Source organism: Triturus cristatus, chromosome 3_2 (assembly GCF_964204655.1).
Source record: "Triturus cristatus chromosome 3_2, aTriCri1.1, whole genome shotgun sequence".
NCBI lineage: Eukaryota > Metazoa > Chordata > Amphibia > Caudata > Salamandridae > Triturus > Triturus cristatus.
Genome location: NC_140584.1, coordinates 1,188,911,964 through 1,188,928,449, shown reverse-complemented (window position 1 = coordinate 1,188,928,449; position 16,486 = coordinate 1,188,911,964).

Here is a 16,486-nt window from a genome sequence, read left to right as displayed (position 1 = left end):
GCAAAAAGGCCCATCTTCTCTGTCCTCATGCAAGTAATTCATAGCCCTGTTACCATGGAATATTCCTACCCCCTCGCATTCAGTGTAGACACTTAGACGCTTGTACACGCACGCACAGTCAGTATAGAATAGATTCTGTCCGAGAGTCCCTCTTTTATGGATAACATAGTTCTTTAAACATAGGATGTTAGATATGATTTGGGATTAGGTTGACTTGACCCCCCAGACTTCTCGTCTCCACATATAGAGCTAAATGTCAAGTCCCCGTCACCCCCTAGTTACACGTCAATTACACGTCATACTGCTGCGCGCGCATCAATGCCAAGTATTATCTTATAGATCCACCTATGTATTACATCATAACCAATCATGTTCCTTTTTACTCATTATTACACCCATTTTCGGTTACGCAGACCAAACGTCAATGTCCTTATCAATTGTTACGCCTACTGTATTCACTTCATTATAATGTATGTACTATAAAAGTTACTTCTTGTCAATAAAGTATGTACTTCACTTCCTGAACCCCCGTGGTGATGGAACTTGAAGCATCCGATTATAATCGATTATTGGAATAAAGCCCATTCCGAAACTCTAATATCACGGATTCTGCCTCTCATTTTACTGAGCTATTTTATAATGTTTCTGTATCAAATTCAGTCCCGGTAAAGGAATTTTTATTTACCACATGATGGCGCCCGAACAGGGACACTTTCTCATCTCACGCGCCGGCGGTGCGTTGCAGGCCCGGTCTCCTGCCACAGCTGGACGGACAATAACGCGTACCAGCAGGATTTCCTGTATCTCCCTCCGGTCAAGCGGGGGCGACTGAGACTGCGATCAACACCCAGACGAGGCGGTGAGAAGTGCGAAGTATCCCGACCAGAGCCTAGCTGAGAGAGCAAGATCCGAGGTATACAGAGACCCACCAGTCCGAAGTCAAGCCCAGTGTCCGACGAGTCGAGTCGAGTCGAGTCCAGTCCGGTTCGAGTTCAAGTTACTGAGGCCTTCCGTTTCCGAAGCTACCCGGTGAGTACCATTGCTGGGGAGGCATTTCTGACGTGCACATAGGTTGTGCCGGTCAAGACGGGTTTGGGTACACAAATCCGGTCTGCACTGTTTTAGCAGTGTATCTGTACTGTTTAGCAGTATATCAAGTATTCCGAAGTATTCCGAAGTATCTAGTTATTGTCTAGTTATTGTCGAGAATTAAGCTTGGTGATTAGTTATGCAGACGATCATCATTGTTGTTTCAGTTAAAGGTTTAATGTTAAATGTTTAAAGTGTTTAAGTATGTTCTGTATATCGTGGTATGAATGACTGTTCATTATCGTGTTTATTGTATTAAGTCTGTTCAAATTCAAGTATCAGGTCAAAATCAAGTATAAGGTCAGTTCTCAATATGCCGCTCTTTTCGAAATTAAGACAGATCACTACCAGAAAAGGGGTTCTCGAAGAAGCCGTCCCTATTCCTCCTAGGGACACTCCAGGTAACTTTATGTATCACAAACATGGCTTAGACGCTATATTATTTCTTGATTTATGGGTAGACTATACCAAGGGATTACCAGAAAGTCAGAGGTGGCCCACAGCGGGGACCTGGGATGCAGAGTGCATCATGAAAGTCGAGGAAGAGTTATGGAAAAGAAAAGTCAGACAGTCACAGAAAGACGCCGTTGAATTATGGCGTAAAGAATCACATAGACGAACAGAAAAAGCACGTAGACAGGAAGAGAAGAGTAAAGAGAATTCCAATAAAGTTCGAGAGAATCTATTAATTGAGGAAGGTATCCGAGTGAAATCAGAACAAGTAGACAGACAAAGAAATGCCCTTATGAATGGTATGTATCCCCTTCTGGCCGAAGGATTACCTAAGGCTACTCCAGAGATACCGAAAGACTTGCCACCCCCATTATTCCCAATCAAGGTACATCCTAAGGGGCATCCTAGAACCGCAGAAGATGTTTTTCTTTCCTCATATTTAGATGACGCAGCTCCCGAGTATGCTAATTCCGCCCCACGTAGACCGCATACCAGGGAGGTCCAACGCCAAGATCCAGCACCCGTATCCCTGCAGCAACAAATCGAGTCACAAGTTCCGGCAAGCACATCTGTTTCTGCATCTGTTCCTACAAGTACTTCTATAGCTGAGTCCACACCTATAGTTGCTGTGTCACGTTCGACGAATCCTTTCACACCCGACGCCCCAGACGGGGCCACGGGAGGTGCTACCAATATTTTTTCTACGCCACCTAGAATAAATAAACTTATTTTCCAAGAGTCAGCGCATTCACGTACACCCAAATTCGTAAGTGATCGTACGCTTAAGGAACTTCTTATAGATTGTAGATATGACCCGGTGCTCGGTAAAGAGGACGAAATGATCCTGGCATCATTACGTATCAGACGAGCCGCAGGGTATTTAGCGAAGCTACCAGGAATGACTGCGCATCTAGATAAAATATATCATTTTGTTCAAACAGGGCGAGATCCAGAATGTATTAACAGAGCTATGGAATACCAGAAAGTAGAGATACAGGGGGAACTGTTGCGTTTCCTCATAAACTGTGTGATCAGAAATCAAGACCGACCGGGGGTAGATCCGGAAGCAATGAAAATTCTTACAAAATGGAGCCAGAATATATCAGAAGGGAGACACGATAAGCAAAATTGTATAATAGCCATGTGCCGAAAGATCCGTAAAGAAATAGAACGCCTACACGAAGAGAGATTAGAGACAGACGAGTTCGAGCAAAGCGAGGAAGAAGGGTCAGGACTGCCCGCCGGACAGTCAGACACCATAGCCTATGTAGGTAGAGGAAGATCTTGTAATAGGAATCAGACTAGATGTCATACTGACCCAATACGTCCAATATGTCCAGATAATGACAGGAATTTCCAAATACCTATAATTAACATAAGGTCTAACGAGCATTCGTTCCAAACCGCCGACAAACTACTCCGAGAACGAAGGGGTTATCATTTTCTCGATTCTATGGATGAACAAGATTTAGCGAGGGCAGCTGTTCATTGGGTGGACAGTCCCGGAAAATATAGTGATGAGACAGTAGTACGCACATTTTTGAATCTCACCCCAGATGAGCAGAGGTTAGCTGGGATTTATATGATTCAACAACTCATTATACTATATCAGAGTCAGCATTCGGACCCTGGTCCCTTACCTGACATATTGACTGAATTGCTTATGAATAAATGGAGAGGTCCAGGTACCAAATTAATTAAAGAAATTCTAGTATCTAGAAAGCAGTATATTCTTTTTGTATGCTCAGAGCATGTCTCATTGCCTGTCAAGGAAAGAACGACGTATCACCTGGATAGACAGAATCCCTTACGAGAAGTACACCCAATAAAAGGCGAGGACAATCAGTTTAAACGTGTATTTGTATATACGCCTATATCGAAAATAGAATTGTTAGAAATGAAGAAAGTAGTACCCAGTCATGACAAGGACCCAGCGGGTTTTCACCGAGAAATTAAAGACATGTTACTCATGGGAGAGTATACCTACCCCGACATTATGACAATATTAAAGGTGTTGATGCCTGCTGGCATTTATGAGAAACTCAAGGAAAAAGAGTGGGAGGTAGGTGATCAAAAGATAGAATGGTCAGCATTAGAAGCAGAAGAAAGGGCCCGAGGTCCAGGTTCGGGGCTTGGGGACAAAACTAAAGCACTACCAGGTCTACTAGTACAGGTACTGCCACGTTTATTAACTACGAAAAAGGAAGATTGGGGTACAATTTCAGCCTGTAAACAGAAGCAAGATGAAGACACTAGCGATTACTATGCCCGATTCGAGAAATGTTTTGGTATAAATAGTGGCATAAAAGCAAGTAGCGAATCATACCCGCATCTGTTTGTAACAAAATTAGTGGAAAATGCCCTGCCCCCAGTAAAGAATAGAGTATTAAAATTCGAAAGTACCTGGCAAGGTAACACTCCAACACAAATGTTACAAATGTTACAGTACCACCACAATAGAATTAAAGAGGAACAAGAACATGAACACAGACGCATGAAAGACACGAAAATGAAAATGCTAGTTTCCCAGACAGTTCCAGCTGAAGGACATAAAAAGGGTATGACACATTCCGATTCAGCAGGACCTGTAAAAGGGACATGCAATTATTGTAAAAAGCCAGGTCATTACGTACACGATTGTCCAGTGCTAAAACATAATATCGCCATAGGTAAAACACAAGAAAGATCACGGCCACTAAGACAAGATCAGAATGAACAAGGAGCTACGCAGCATGCCCAGGCCATGCCAGCCGCACAACAGCCAATACAGTTTGTGCCAGCTGCACCACCATTGCCTGTTGCTGCCACACAGACAACAACACGACAAATGTATCAGACTGCACAGTATGAATATCCGGAGTATCAACGTTACGCATGAACTAGCCTAGAGAGGGAAGTTGACTTACCCCTTATCGAGATTCCTGTAGATCAAGAAGGACCTTATGTACATAGTGAATTATTAGGTCAAGATAGAAAATTTTTACTCGATACAGGGGCAAGTCGAACAACTATAAAACGAAGTGAAGTCCCAGGGGCACCCCTCTCAGGCTCACAGAATATTTCCCTTGGTTTTTCAGGAAAACCTATTGTTAATGAAGTGTCACAGCCTCTTCCACTTACGATAGGACCTCTGACCCGAACTACAGATTTATTGCTTACTAAATCATGTCCAGAAAACTTGTTAGGAATAAAAACGTTGAAAGCCCTAGGAGCCATAATATGTTGTTCTCCGGAAGGAGTAAGGTTGTTTTTACGTGATTTTAAAGGTCACTATGTATCTAGAGACATGGATCCCCGACTGCAGACTTTACCTACACATCTATGGGCACAAGGCCCTACTGATGTTGGTTGCATGAATATTACACCATATCGAGTCACACTAAAGGCAGGAGTGGTGCTACCACGAATGCGACAATACAAGTTACCACCAGATGCTGTAACGGCTTTACTACAAATCATTGACGAGCTTATTGCCCAAGGAGTAGTTGTAGAAACAGACTCCAATGTATGTAATTCACCGATAATTCCGATTCTTAAACGAACAGATCCTACAGCTCCGCCAGTATATCGATTGGTTATTGATCTGCGCGAGTTAAACAAATGTATTGTGCCACAATTTCCTGTGGTCCCAGATATCTCGTCATTATTGACAGCTATTGATTCCGAAGCAACATTGTTTACTGTAATTGATCTCAAAAATGCCTTTTTCAGCGTCCCAATAGATCCGGAAAGCCAATATTTGTTCGGATTTAGTTTAAATGGGCGTAGCTTTAAATTCACCCGCGCACCTCAAGGATTTACAGAAAGCCCCAGCATCTATAGCCAAGCACTGAAACGAGAACTCGACAGTATCCACATGCCAGTTAACACTGCTCTGCCTCAATACGTCGATGATCTGCTGATCACCGCGAGAAGCGAACCGGAATGTGAGAAAGCATCACTGACAGTTTTACAATTTCTAGCCGAAAAGGGGCACAAGGTGTCCCCTTCTAAGCTGCAATTCTGTGTCCAGCGAGTTATTTATCTTGGTCACTCGCTGTCCAAGGAGGGAAGGCAGCTTACACCCGACCGCATTCAGTTAATTGCTAACATGTCAATACCCAAGACACAGAAGGAGGTGCGGGCTTTCATAGGCCTCACTTCATATTGTAGACAGTGGATCCCTCAGTATGCATTTCTAGCAAAACCACTCATTCAATTGACAACACAGGAGGCAGCCACACCGACTGTTCTCCCTTGGACTCAGGAACACACACAAGCTTTTGAAAGCTTAAAGAAAGCTTTATGTCAAGCACCCGTTTTAGCAACGCCATGTTACAGAAAACAGTTTACACTCTTTGTTACAGAACGCGAAGGTACGGCCTTGTCAGTACTCACACAGGAACAAGCAGGAGCACACAAACCATGTGCTTATTTTTCTAGTACATTAGATCCCGTAGCTCAGGCTTTGCCTGCATGCCTAAAATCAGTAGCAGCAACAGCTTTAGCAATCAGACAAAGCGATGCCATAGTGTTAGGACATCCATTGACAGTTCAAGTACCACATGCAGTAGAGGTTCTTGTAAATAGAACGCAAACACAACACTTGACTGTAGCGCGACTTACAGGATACGAGCTTACATTGTTTCAGCCACATATAGAAATCAGACGCTGTAACACATTGAATCCTGCCACACTTTTACCAGTAGTCGGAACAGACCCACTAGCCCATGACTGTATTGAAGTTATTACAATAACAACAAAACCCAGACAAGACTTAACCGATGTCCCATTGTCAGATCCAGACCTGACCTTGTATGTAGATGGTTCATGCATGAGAACAAGTACAGGAGAGTTAGTAGCCGCCTACGCAGTCACAACAGATACTGAGGTCATTGAAACTAATCGTATAACTACTTTGTCAGCTCAAGCCGCAGAACTTATCGCTCTGACACAAGCCTGTATTCAAGCCATGAATAAAAAAGTCAACATATACACTGACTCACGTTATGCATTCGGAGTTGTACATGACTTCGGCGTGCTGTGGCGAGAGAGAGGTTATTTAACTTCCCACGGTGCCCACATTCAGCACGGACCCCTCATTCATGCATTATTAGATGCAATACATCTACCCACTGAAATATCAATTATGAAATGTAAGGCTCATACGAAGGTTACTGATATCATTTCCCAAGGCAATGATCTAGCCGACAGAACAGCTAAACTGATTGCTCAAACTCAAACCCCCGATATGACAAAGACAATAGTCCCGACACCGACACATTGTATGACAGTTAAAGATCCTACTCTTGACGTAATTGACATACAGACACATGCTACACCAGACGAAATAAAGAAATGGACTGAATTAGGAGGGATCCAAACGGACCAAGGATGGATGATGAAGGAAAGGTCTGTATGGTTCCTTCCTGATTCAATGGTCCAAGTCATAATTAACACTATACATAGTCCAGCACATTTAGGAGAAAAAGCTATGCTAGACAGCATTCAACACATTTGGTTCAATAAACATTTACGAGCAGCAGCAAAACAAAAGGTCCGTACCTGTATGATCTGTTGTCAGTTCAACCCAGGAAAAAGCGTTCCCGTAGAACAGGGTGGATTTCATACCCCTAATCATCCTTTTGAAGTACTCCAGATGGATTATATCCAGATGGAACGATGCAGAGGATTCAAATATGTTCTCGTAGTTGTCTGCGCTCTGTCCCGTTGGACGGAGGCATACCCGGTTTCAGATTACACTGCCCCGACAACTGCCAAACAGTTGGTTCGAGAATTCTTCCCACGATACGGTTTACCACGTGCTGTTTACTCAGATAACGGCCAGCCGTTCTCATCCGAATTAATGAAACACGTTTCACTTCTGTTAGGATATCAGTGGAAATTCCACTGTGTCCGACATCCCGAGGCAGCAGGTCTCGTAGAAAGACATAACCAGATACTGAAAATTAGAATGTCCAAAATATGCAGAGAGAAAGGTGTCGACTGGGTAGTAGCGTTACCAGTTGCACTCTTTTACATGAGAATGGTAGCACACTCTCGAACAGGGCTATCCCCGTATGAGGTGATCTTCGGTAGACCACCGAATATGTGGGGGACGCCTATACCACGCAAAATAACTGATGTTGACTGTAATATGCTGACAGATTACTTGGCTTCCTTGATGTCTGCACTACAATCTTCTCGTTCACAGGTAGCTGCAGCCTTTCCCGACAACACTGAGGTGAAACCCCATGACGTTGTTCCGGGTAATCTTGTCTTTGTGAGGAATTTCGACCGAAAGACTCAGCTGGAGCCCAGGTGGAAAGCACCCAAGTTGGTCCTGTTGACCACAAGAACAGCCGTGAAGATCGAGGGCCGCAAGGGCTGGATTCATTCAAGCCACATCAAGAAATTTCATGGACTATCTTCGGATATAGACATTGTGCCCTGCACTCCCTCACAGACTGATACAAAACTCCCTTTTGTTGAACCTAACAAATCTGAAAATTACAAACTAAAGCTTAGGCCCAACCAGTCGAGCAATTTGATTGTTTAAGTCCTCTCCAAGGTGAAGCGGTTGAATTGTCTCTGACATGTATCCCTTGGACCTGAGTAGAGAAAATACCCGAAAAATGTTGAAACGACAGGCGTATTGTAAATCACTGCGTAGCCACTGCATAGTGACATTATTAATTTTGTTTTTATTGAGTCTTTTAATAATTATTACAAGTATGTTGTTGCACATATATTACCCTATTTCTAGACATGTTTATAATGTTGCTGCTGAACATTCTTTTAGTGACTTACCTCCGCATGAATTGTCTTATAGACTTGCGCTGCGCAATAACACTTTCATTAGTATGTTACATCATTCCCATCAGACTAGTAATGCCACCAATTGTTGGGTGTGTGGCCGACTCCCTCCCTATCAGAATTATGAAGGAGTCCTGCCTTTCTTTCCACATCCATTTACACATAATGGCTCCTGTGGAGCATGGTTTAGCTTAATTAATTCCATAGACTCAGACACAGCAGTTTACCAAGATCATTGGGTATGGGGAAATCTGAACCTAGCTTTACTCAAGGTCTGTTACCCTGACAAGGAGGGTCGCCCCAAAAGAACAGGAACTGATCTAGAAAATGAAGTATATGGATTAGGTAATTTTACACCTAATCTCATGATTCTAAATGTCGTATCTGAAATTGAACTAGTCTTACCCACCATGTCAGTATTCCCAGCGAGGGGTGAATTATGTGTAAGAAAGGTTGGTTCCATACATATGGGCCATAGTAAATGCACTACTATGGTAGAATTCAGTGATCAAGGAAAATCTTCATTTAGAGCTTCTCGCCACTCCTACTTTATATGTGGTCAGACTGCATATATGCGTCTACCTCTAGATTGGGATGGTACCTGCTACATTGCATTCCTTTTGCCACCTGTTTTCCTAGCTCCTCCTGATTATTACAGAAATATTCATTTAGTACACAACAGAGAACGGAGAGATCTCCCCATTGTCGATTACACTGAAACGGCATGGGACAAGTATGTAGATTTTAATAAAGGCATCTTTCCCTATATAGGTACTGTTACTAATAGTAAGCTGATACGTAGATTAACTAGAACCCTTGAAGCAGTAGTGAATGAGACTATTTCCGCCTTAGGCAATTTAACGGAAGAGCAGTCTGCTATGCGGATTGTTGTGCTTCAAAATCGTCTTGTCCTTGACGTCATCCTGGCTGATAGGGGCGGAGCTTGTAGGGTCATCGGATCAAGCTGCTGCGTATTCATACCAGAAAATTCGCCATCTGTATATAAAGCCATCACTCGCCTTCATAAGATTGTAAGCCAGATACACCAGAACCCAGGCACTTGGACTTGGTCCAGTTGGTTTTGGAATGCGGTATCAGCCTGGGGATGGAGAGTTTTATCCTTCCTAGGTATTGGCCTTCTCATACTATTCAGTTGCTGTCTATGTCTACAATGTGGACCAGCAATTTGTGGTCTGTGTGCCACATCGTGCATTCCACATCAAGATTTTCATTCAAGATCCCGGAAGAAGAAAGAAGAACAAATGATGCTATATGAACAGATCAATGGATTGATGAAGATTGATATCTCTTGAAGGGCAAGTAGGGGACAAGGAGGGAATGTGGAAATATGGATTTTTCTGGTCAGTTATGTCCCCTATCTTGGACCCCAACGGTTCCATGTGCATGTCACAAGTACATGTATGTTCCCTCCAGTTCCAGTTATGAAGACGCCTATACATGTGCGTCCACCGTCAACATGTCCTTTGACAGATCCGCCATGTATAGGCCGGATATCCCATTCCTAAATATGAAAGGCCATCGGCTTTATATGGTTCACTTATGCCACTTTTCAGTCCAGGCAAGTAGGCCCTGATTCTGTCATCAAAACTCCTCTTGCCTTCTGCCTCTGAAAGCTCCAGCCCGAGCCTGCATCTGTGACCATGAACTTTGTCTCATTCTCTGCGCGGCTCACGAAGCCTGACATCAGCTTACTCTCTGCCAAGAACTGTATTTCACCTTCGAATTATCTGCCTCCCCCTCAGCCGATGCATTCCTGCCTAGTAGTTTAAGTAAACATTCTTCCAGTTACCAAGCAAAAAGGCCCATCTTCTCTGTCCTCATGCAAGTAATTCATAGCCCTGTTACCATGGAATATTCCTACCCCCTCGCATTCAGTGTAGACACTTAGACGCTTGTACACGCACGCACAGTCAGTATAGAATAGATTCTGTCCGAGAGTCCCTCTTTTATGGATAACATAGTTCTTTAAACATAGGATGTTAGATATGATTTGGGATTAGGTTGACTTGACCCCCCAGACTTCTCGTCTCCACATATAGAGCTAAATGTCAAGTCCCCGTCACCCCCTAGTTACACGTCAATTACACGTCATACTGCTGCGCGCGCATCAATGCCAAGTATTATCTTATAGATCCACCTATGTATTACATCATAACCAATCATGTTCCTTTTTACTCATTATTACACCCATTTTCGGTTACGCAGACCAAACGTCAATGTCCTTATCAATTGTTACGCCTACTGTATTCACTTCATTATAATGTATGTACTATAAAAGTTACTTCTTGTCAATAAAGTATGTACTTCACTTCCTGAACCCCCGTGGTGATGGAACTTGAAGCATCCGATTATAATCGATTATTGGAATAAAGCCCATTCCGAAACTCTAATATCACGGATTCTGCCTCTCATTTTACTGAGCTATTTTATAATGTTTCTGTATCAAATTCAGTCCCGGTAAAGGAATTTTTATTTACCACAGGAGGACAGCTGCTGGGAGAAACCAATGGTACAGTCCTCTCTCCAAGCAGAAGAAAGTCATGGATTGAGAGTCTATAGAGGACAGCTGCTGGGGAGAAACCAATGGTACAGTCCTCTATCCAAGCAGAAGAAAGTCATGGAGTGAGAGTCTATAGAGGACAGCTGCTGGGGAGAAACCAATGGTACAGTCCTCTCTCCAAGCAAGAGAAAGGCATAGAGTGAGAGTGTAGAGAGGACATCTGCTGGGAGAGACAATGGTACAGTCCTCTCTCCAAGCAGGAGAAAGTCATAGCGTGAGAGTCTATGGAGGACAGCTGTTGGGAGAAACAATAGTAGAGTCCTCTCTCCGAGCGGGAGAAATTCACAGAGCGAGAGTCTATGGAAGAGGGCTGCTGGGAGAGACAATGGTACAGTCCCCTCTCTAAGCAGGAGAAAGTCATAGAGTGAGTCTACTGAAGACAGCTGCTGGGAGAAACAATGGTACAGTCCTCTCTCCAAGTGAGAGAAAGTCATAGAGTGAGAGTGTAGAGGTGATAGCTTCTGGGAGAAACAATGGCACGTTCCCTTCTCCAAGCGGAAGAAATTCATAGAGTAAGTGTCTACAGAGACAGCTGCTTGGAGAAATAATGGTAGAGTCCTCTCTCCAAGCGGGAGATAGTCATAGAGCGAGAGTCTATGGAAGACAGCTGCAGGGAGAGACAACGGTACAATCCTCTCTCCAAGCAGGAGAAAGTCATAGAGTGAGAGTCTACAGAGGACAGCTGCTGGGAGAGATAATGGTACAGTCCTCTCTCCAAGCAGACGAAAGTCATAGAGTGAGTTTATAGAGGACAGCTGCTGGGAGAAACAATGGTAGAGTCCTCTCTCCAAGCACAAGAAATTCTTAGAGTGAGAGACTATAGAGGACAGGTGCTGGGAGAGACAATGGTACAGTCCTCTCTTGAAGCAGGGGAAAGTCATGGAGTGAGAGTGTACAGAGGATAGCTGGTGGGAAAAACAATGATACAGTCCTCTCTCCAAGCAGAATAAAGTCATAGAGTGAGAGACTATAGAGGACAGCTGGTGGGAAAAACAATGGTACAGTCCTCTCTTGAAGCAGGGGAAAGTCATGGAGTGAGAGTGTACAGAGGACAGCTGCTGGGAGAAACAATAGTCCTCTGTAGAGTCTCATAGGGTGAGAATCTACAGAGGACAGGACAGCTGGTTGAGAAAACAATTGTACAGTCTACTTTCCAATCAGGAAATCATTCATAAGGGTAGAGTCTTCAGAAGACATCCTCTGGGAGAAAGAATGGTACATTGTTCCCTCCAAGCAGGAGGAATTCATAGAGCGAGAGTGAGGAAAGGACAGCTACTGGGAGAGACAATGGTACAGTCCTTTCGCCAAGCAGCAGAAAGTCATAGAATGAGAGTTTATAAAGGACAGCTGCTGGGAGAAACAATGGTGCATTCATCTCTCATAAGGTGAGAGTATTCAGTGAACAGCTGCTAGGAGAAACAATGCTACAACCCTCTCTCATAGGGTTAGACTCTACAGAGGTCCTGATTCCTGAATGCTCTGCCATCTCCAGTTAGGGTTTGGCCCCCATTACTGGAAACTCCACCCTCTTCTGCCCTGATATGGCCACCATTGCTGGGTGCTCTGTTGTCTCCTGCCAGGGTCTGGTCCATTTTTCTATGCGCTCTGCTCTCTCAGGTCAGGGTGTGCCCGAGATCCCTGGGCGCTCTGCCCTCTATCACCAGGGTTTAGCCTTCATTCCCGGGTGTCCTGCTATTTCCTTGCAGGGTGCACCTCTATCTCTAGGTGCTCTGCCTTACCTGCCAGGGTCTGGCCCCATCCCTGGGTGCTCCACCCTGTCTTGCTAGAGTTTGGACCCTATGCTTGAGCGCCCTGCTCTCTTGCCAAGGTCTGGCTCCAATCCATTAGCACTCTACTCCCTCGTGCCAGGGTTTGGCGCCCCATCCTCGGGCACCCTACCCTCTCTTGCTAGTGTTTTGCCCCATCCCTAGGTGTTCTGCCGCTTCTGCCAGGGTTTGGCTCCTGTCCTTGGGTGCTCCATCTTCTGCTGCCAGGGTTTGTCCCCCTTTGCTGGGTGCTATGCTTTACTTGCTAGGTTCTGTACCCAATCGGTGGGCACTCTACCCTCTATTGCTGGGTTCTCACCCCCATCCTTGTGCACTCTACCCTCTCCTGCCAGGATATTGCCCCAAACCCTGGGCACCCTGTCCTAGCTGGGTACTATGATGCCCTTACTTGGCATGGGTTGTCCTCAATCCGTGGGTCCTCTACCCTCTCCTGCTAGGGTCTGAAGCTCATTCTTGTGTGCTCTACCCTCTCCTGCCCAGTTTGGCTCCCATCCTTGGGTGCTCTACCCCCTCCTACCAGGATTTGTTCACCAGCCCTGGGTACTCTGCTGTATCCTGCTTGAGCTTGGCACCATCCCTAGGTGTGCCACTCTCTCCAGCAAGGATCCGGAAACCATCAGTGGGTGCTCTGCTGTCTCTTGCCAGGGGTTGGCCTACATCCCTGGGTGCTTTACCATATCCTGCCAGGGTCCTGCCACCATCACCGGGTGCTCATCCATTTCTAGGTGCTTTACCATATCCTGCCAGGGACCTGCCACCATCACCGAGTGCTCTGCCAACTCTAGAGTATAGCCCCATCCCTAGGTGCGCCACTCTCTCCTGCAAGGGTTCTGCCACCATCACTGGGTGCTCTGCCATCTGGTGCAAGGGTTTGGCATATCCCTGGTTGCACCACTCTCTCCTGCTAAGGCCCTTTTTCCTGAGCATTCTGTTGTTTCCTACTAAGGTTTACCCTCCGACTTCTCTTCCCAGGATTTTTCCCCATCCCTAGGTGCTCTATCCTGTTTTGCTTGGGTTTGCCCCCATCCTTAAGCACTCTGCCATCTCCTGATATAATATGGTTCCAATCCCTGTCTTTCCTGCCCTCTCCTGCCAGGATTTGCCCAATTCCAGGGTGCCCTATCCTACCCAGGGGTTTCGCCGAGATCCCTGTGCGCTCTACCCTCTCTGGCTAGGGTTTGGTCCCATTCCTGCCGCTCTGCCCTTACCTGCCAGGGTTTAGCCCCCATTCTTAGACTCTTTGCCCTCTCCTGTCAGGGAAGTAAAAAGTCAAGGTTTCTGGATTGATCAGACCTTTCGTTCGATACACAGATTCAGACAATCTGGACCTTAGGCCTGATTCGCAAAGGTAGCATAGACCTTTGACTGTTTATTACTTTTCAGTATCCACAAGCTGCACATTTGTATTAACTTAGGGTGTGATTCACATTGGTAAACTTACCTTTGTGTGTAAGTTTACTGTTTTTTGGTATTCATAAAACTGCAATTTATTAGTAACTTTATGACTGCGGAGAATCGGGACAGAGAACTACAGAGATAAAAAGATAGTACAGGCTTAACTTACACTTTTATAGTAAGTTCAGCACTACAAATGGTCTATTACTGGTCCTGCAACACCCTCCCTCACAAAATAATGGAGGTAGAGACTTGCTAAAAAAGTGTGAGTTACTACAAAGTGCTGTTTCTGAATAGTTTAATTCTACTACTGTAGTACTAAAAACATACTACAAAGTGCAGTTTGTGACTATAGAAATGGGATTCCTGGTTGGCTGAGGTATGCACCCAGGCCAGGCAGGAACCACAACTCTAGTCAGAGTAAGCTAGATACACACTAAAAGAAAACCTGTGCTCACCCTCTGGTAGCTTGGTACCCAGCAGTCAGGCTTATCTAAACAGGAACATTGTAAAGTATTATTGCAACACACACACACAGAGTAACATCATGAATACACCACAAAACATCTTCACACATGTTCAGAAAAATAGAGAATATTTATCTGAACAAAATAACACCAAAACAACAAAAACCTAATCAGTAAAGGTGGAGATATGACATTTTAAAGATGAAATCCAAAAACAGTGCTTAGAAGTCAATAGCACTAAAAGGTTATGTGAGGTCATGCTTGACCGGGCCAAAGCTGAAAATTCACACCATCGGCAATCGAGCGCCGGTCGGATACAGTTCTAAACAGGTCCCCCTGAAGTTTTATTCTTTCTAGTTAAGCTAAGAACCCCATTTGAGGGGAAGGAGTTCACTGGGAGCACAGTGAGTGTTGCTGGCAGTGGTTCACGGAGTGTGAAGAGCCACCAGGCATCGCCAACAGATGGGCTGGAGCCTTTTGAATGCGAGCAGTGATGCTGCTATGTGAAGAGACCAACTTGCTACCACTTGCACTGATACTTTGAGCGAGCGACTCGGTTCTGGAACAAAAATGCCTGTTTTCGGTTGTGAAAAGCCCAAAAGCTTGATTTAAAGGGGCTGTAGTGCAGAAAACCCACTTCCAAGGTCCCAGGACTGAAGGGGGCACCTTAGGCAATGAACACATAGATGGCAGAATCCGACAGCACCAGCAGAGTTACAAGAAGTCTTTTGTGTCCCCGAAACTTCAGAAAACAGGAGGCAATCCAGCAAGCCCTTGGAGTTCCTCTGGGGTTTAAGTAAGAGTCCTTGTCCTCAGCAGGGCAGAGATCAGCAAGCAGAAGGCAGCTGAGCAGTGCCAGACTAATTGGCACCATCATTCTTTCTTGGACTTACTAAGGGAATTAACTATATTTATTCTGAGACTTCAAATCATGACATGGATTTACGTCTGGCTACCGGACTCAGGAAACCCAAACATGTCTGGGAGGCAGGGCAGGCTGACACTGGCTTCTCACCCGGAAGAAGATTCAGATTAAAACTCTGTGTACGACACATCGAGCCTTCTACAACTTCGGCCCTAGATAACGTCCTGTCTGGTTCTTTTCTACACCCGGACAGTGCTCTGAGGCCTGGTTCGGCGGCACTTACTTCTTCACGTCCCCCATTTTTTCTGGCTAGTACAGGGGGGGGCGCTCTCAGCTTCCAGGCCCCCATCCTCTGGAACAGCTGACTGCCTGAAATTCGCCAGACTGCCCTGCACTCACAGCTATTTAAACTTTTGAGAACTCCTTTTCAGTTAAGCTGTTTTCGTCTTGCTTTTTAGGTCGAGCATTCAAGACCTCTTGTATATACTTTAGTATATACTTATTATATATAATAATATTGTCTGTAAGTATGTATCTTTTAGGGTCTATGACTGAATTAAAGATTATTTGACTTACTGACTGACTTATGATCTACTTATATGTGTTTGTACTTTGTGGGCTTTGGAGATCAGACCTAGGACTTGTCTTCTTCCGCTTGGGGACTTTCTTTTCTGTTCAACTGCCTCTATTTAAGTGTCTTGATAGAAAACGACCAGCAGAGGTCAGTAAAATACCAGAATTGCTTTCTGCTGAAAGACTTTCTTTATTTGAATTTTCCTGGCGACTGCCTCTATTTATCTGTCTTGACAGAAAACGACCAGCAGAGGTCAATAAAATACCAGAATCACTTTAGCATTCTCTAGATTCCAGTCCATAGAAATTGTCTTCCACGAGCACCCGTAGACAATAGTATTTTTTTCAAATCTTGTATTTTCAGTGATATGAAAACCGAAGGCCCTGATTTTAAATTAAAAACAGCGCTTTCGACTATACCATTTCCTGCTGAAAGGCAATATTTCTCTCCTTGTGTTCCCATACCTGGCGCGTCACGCAG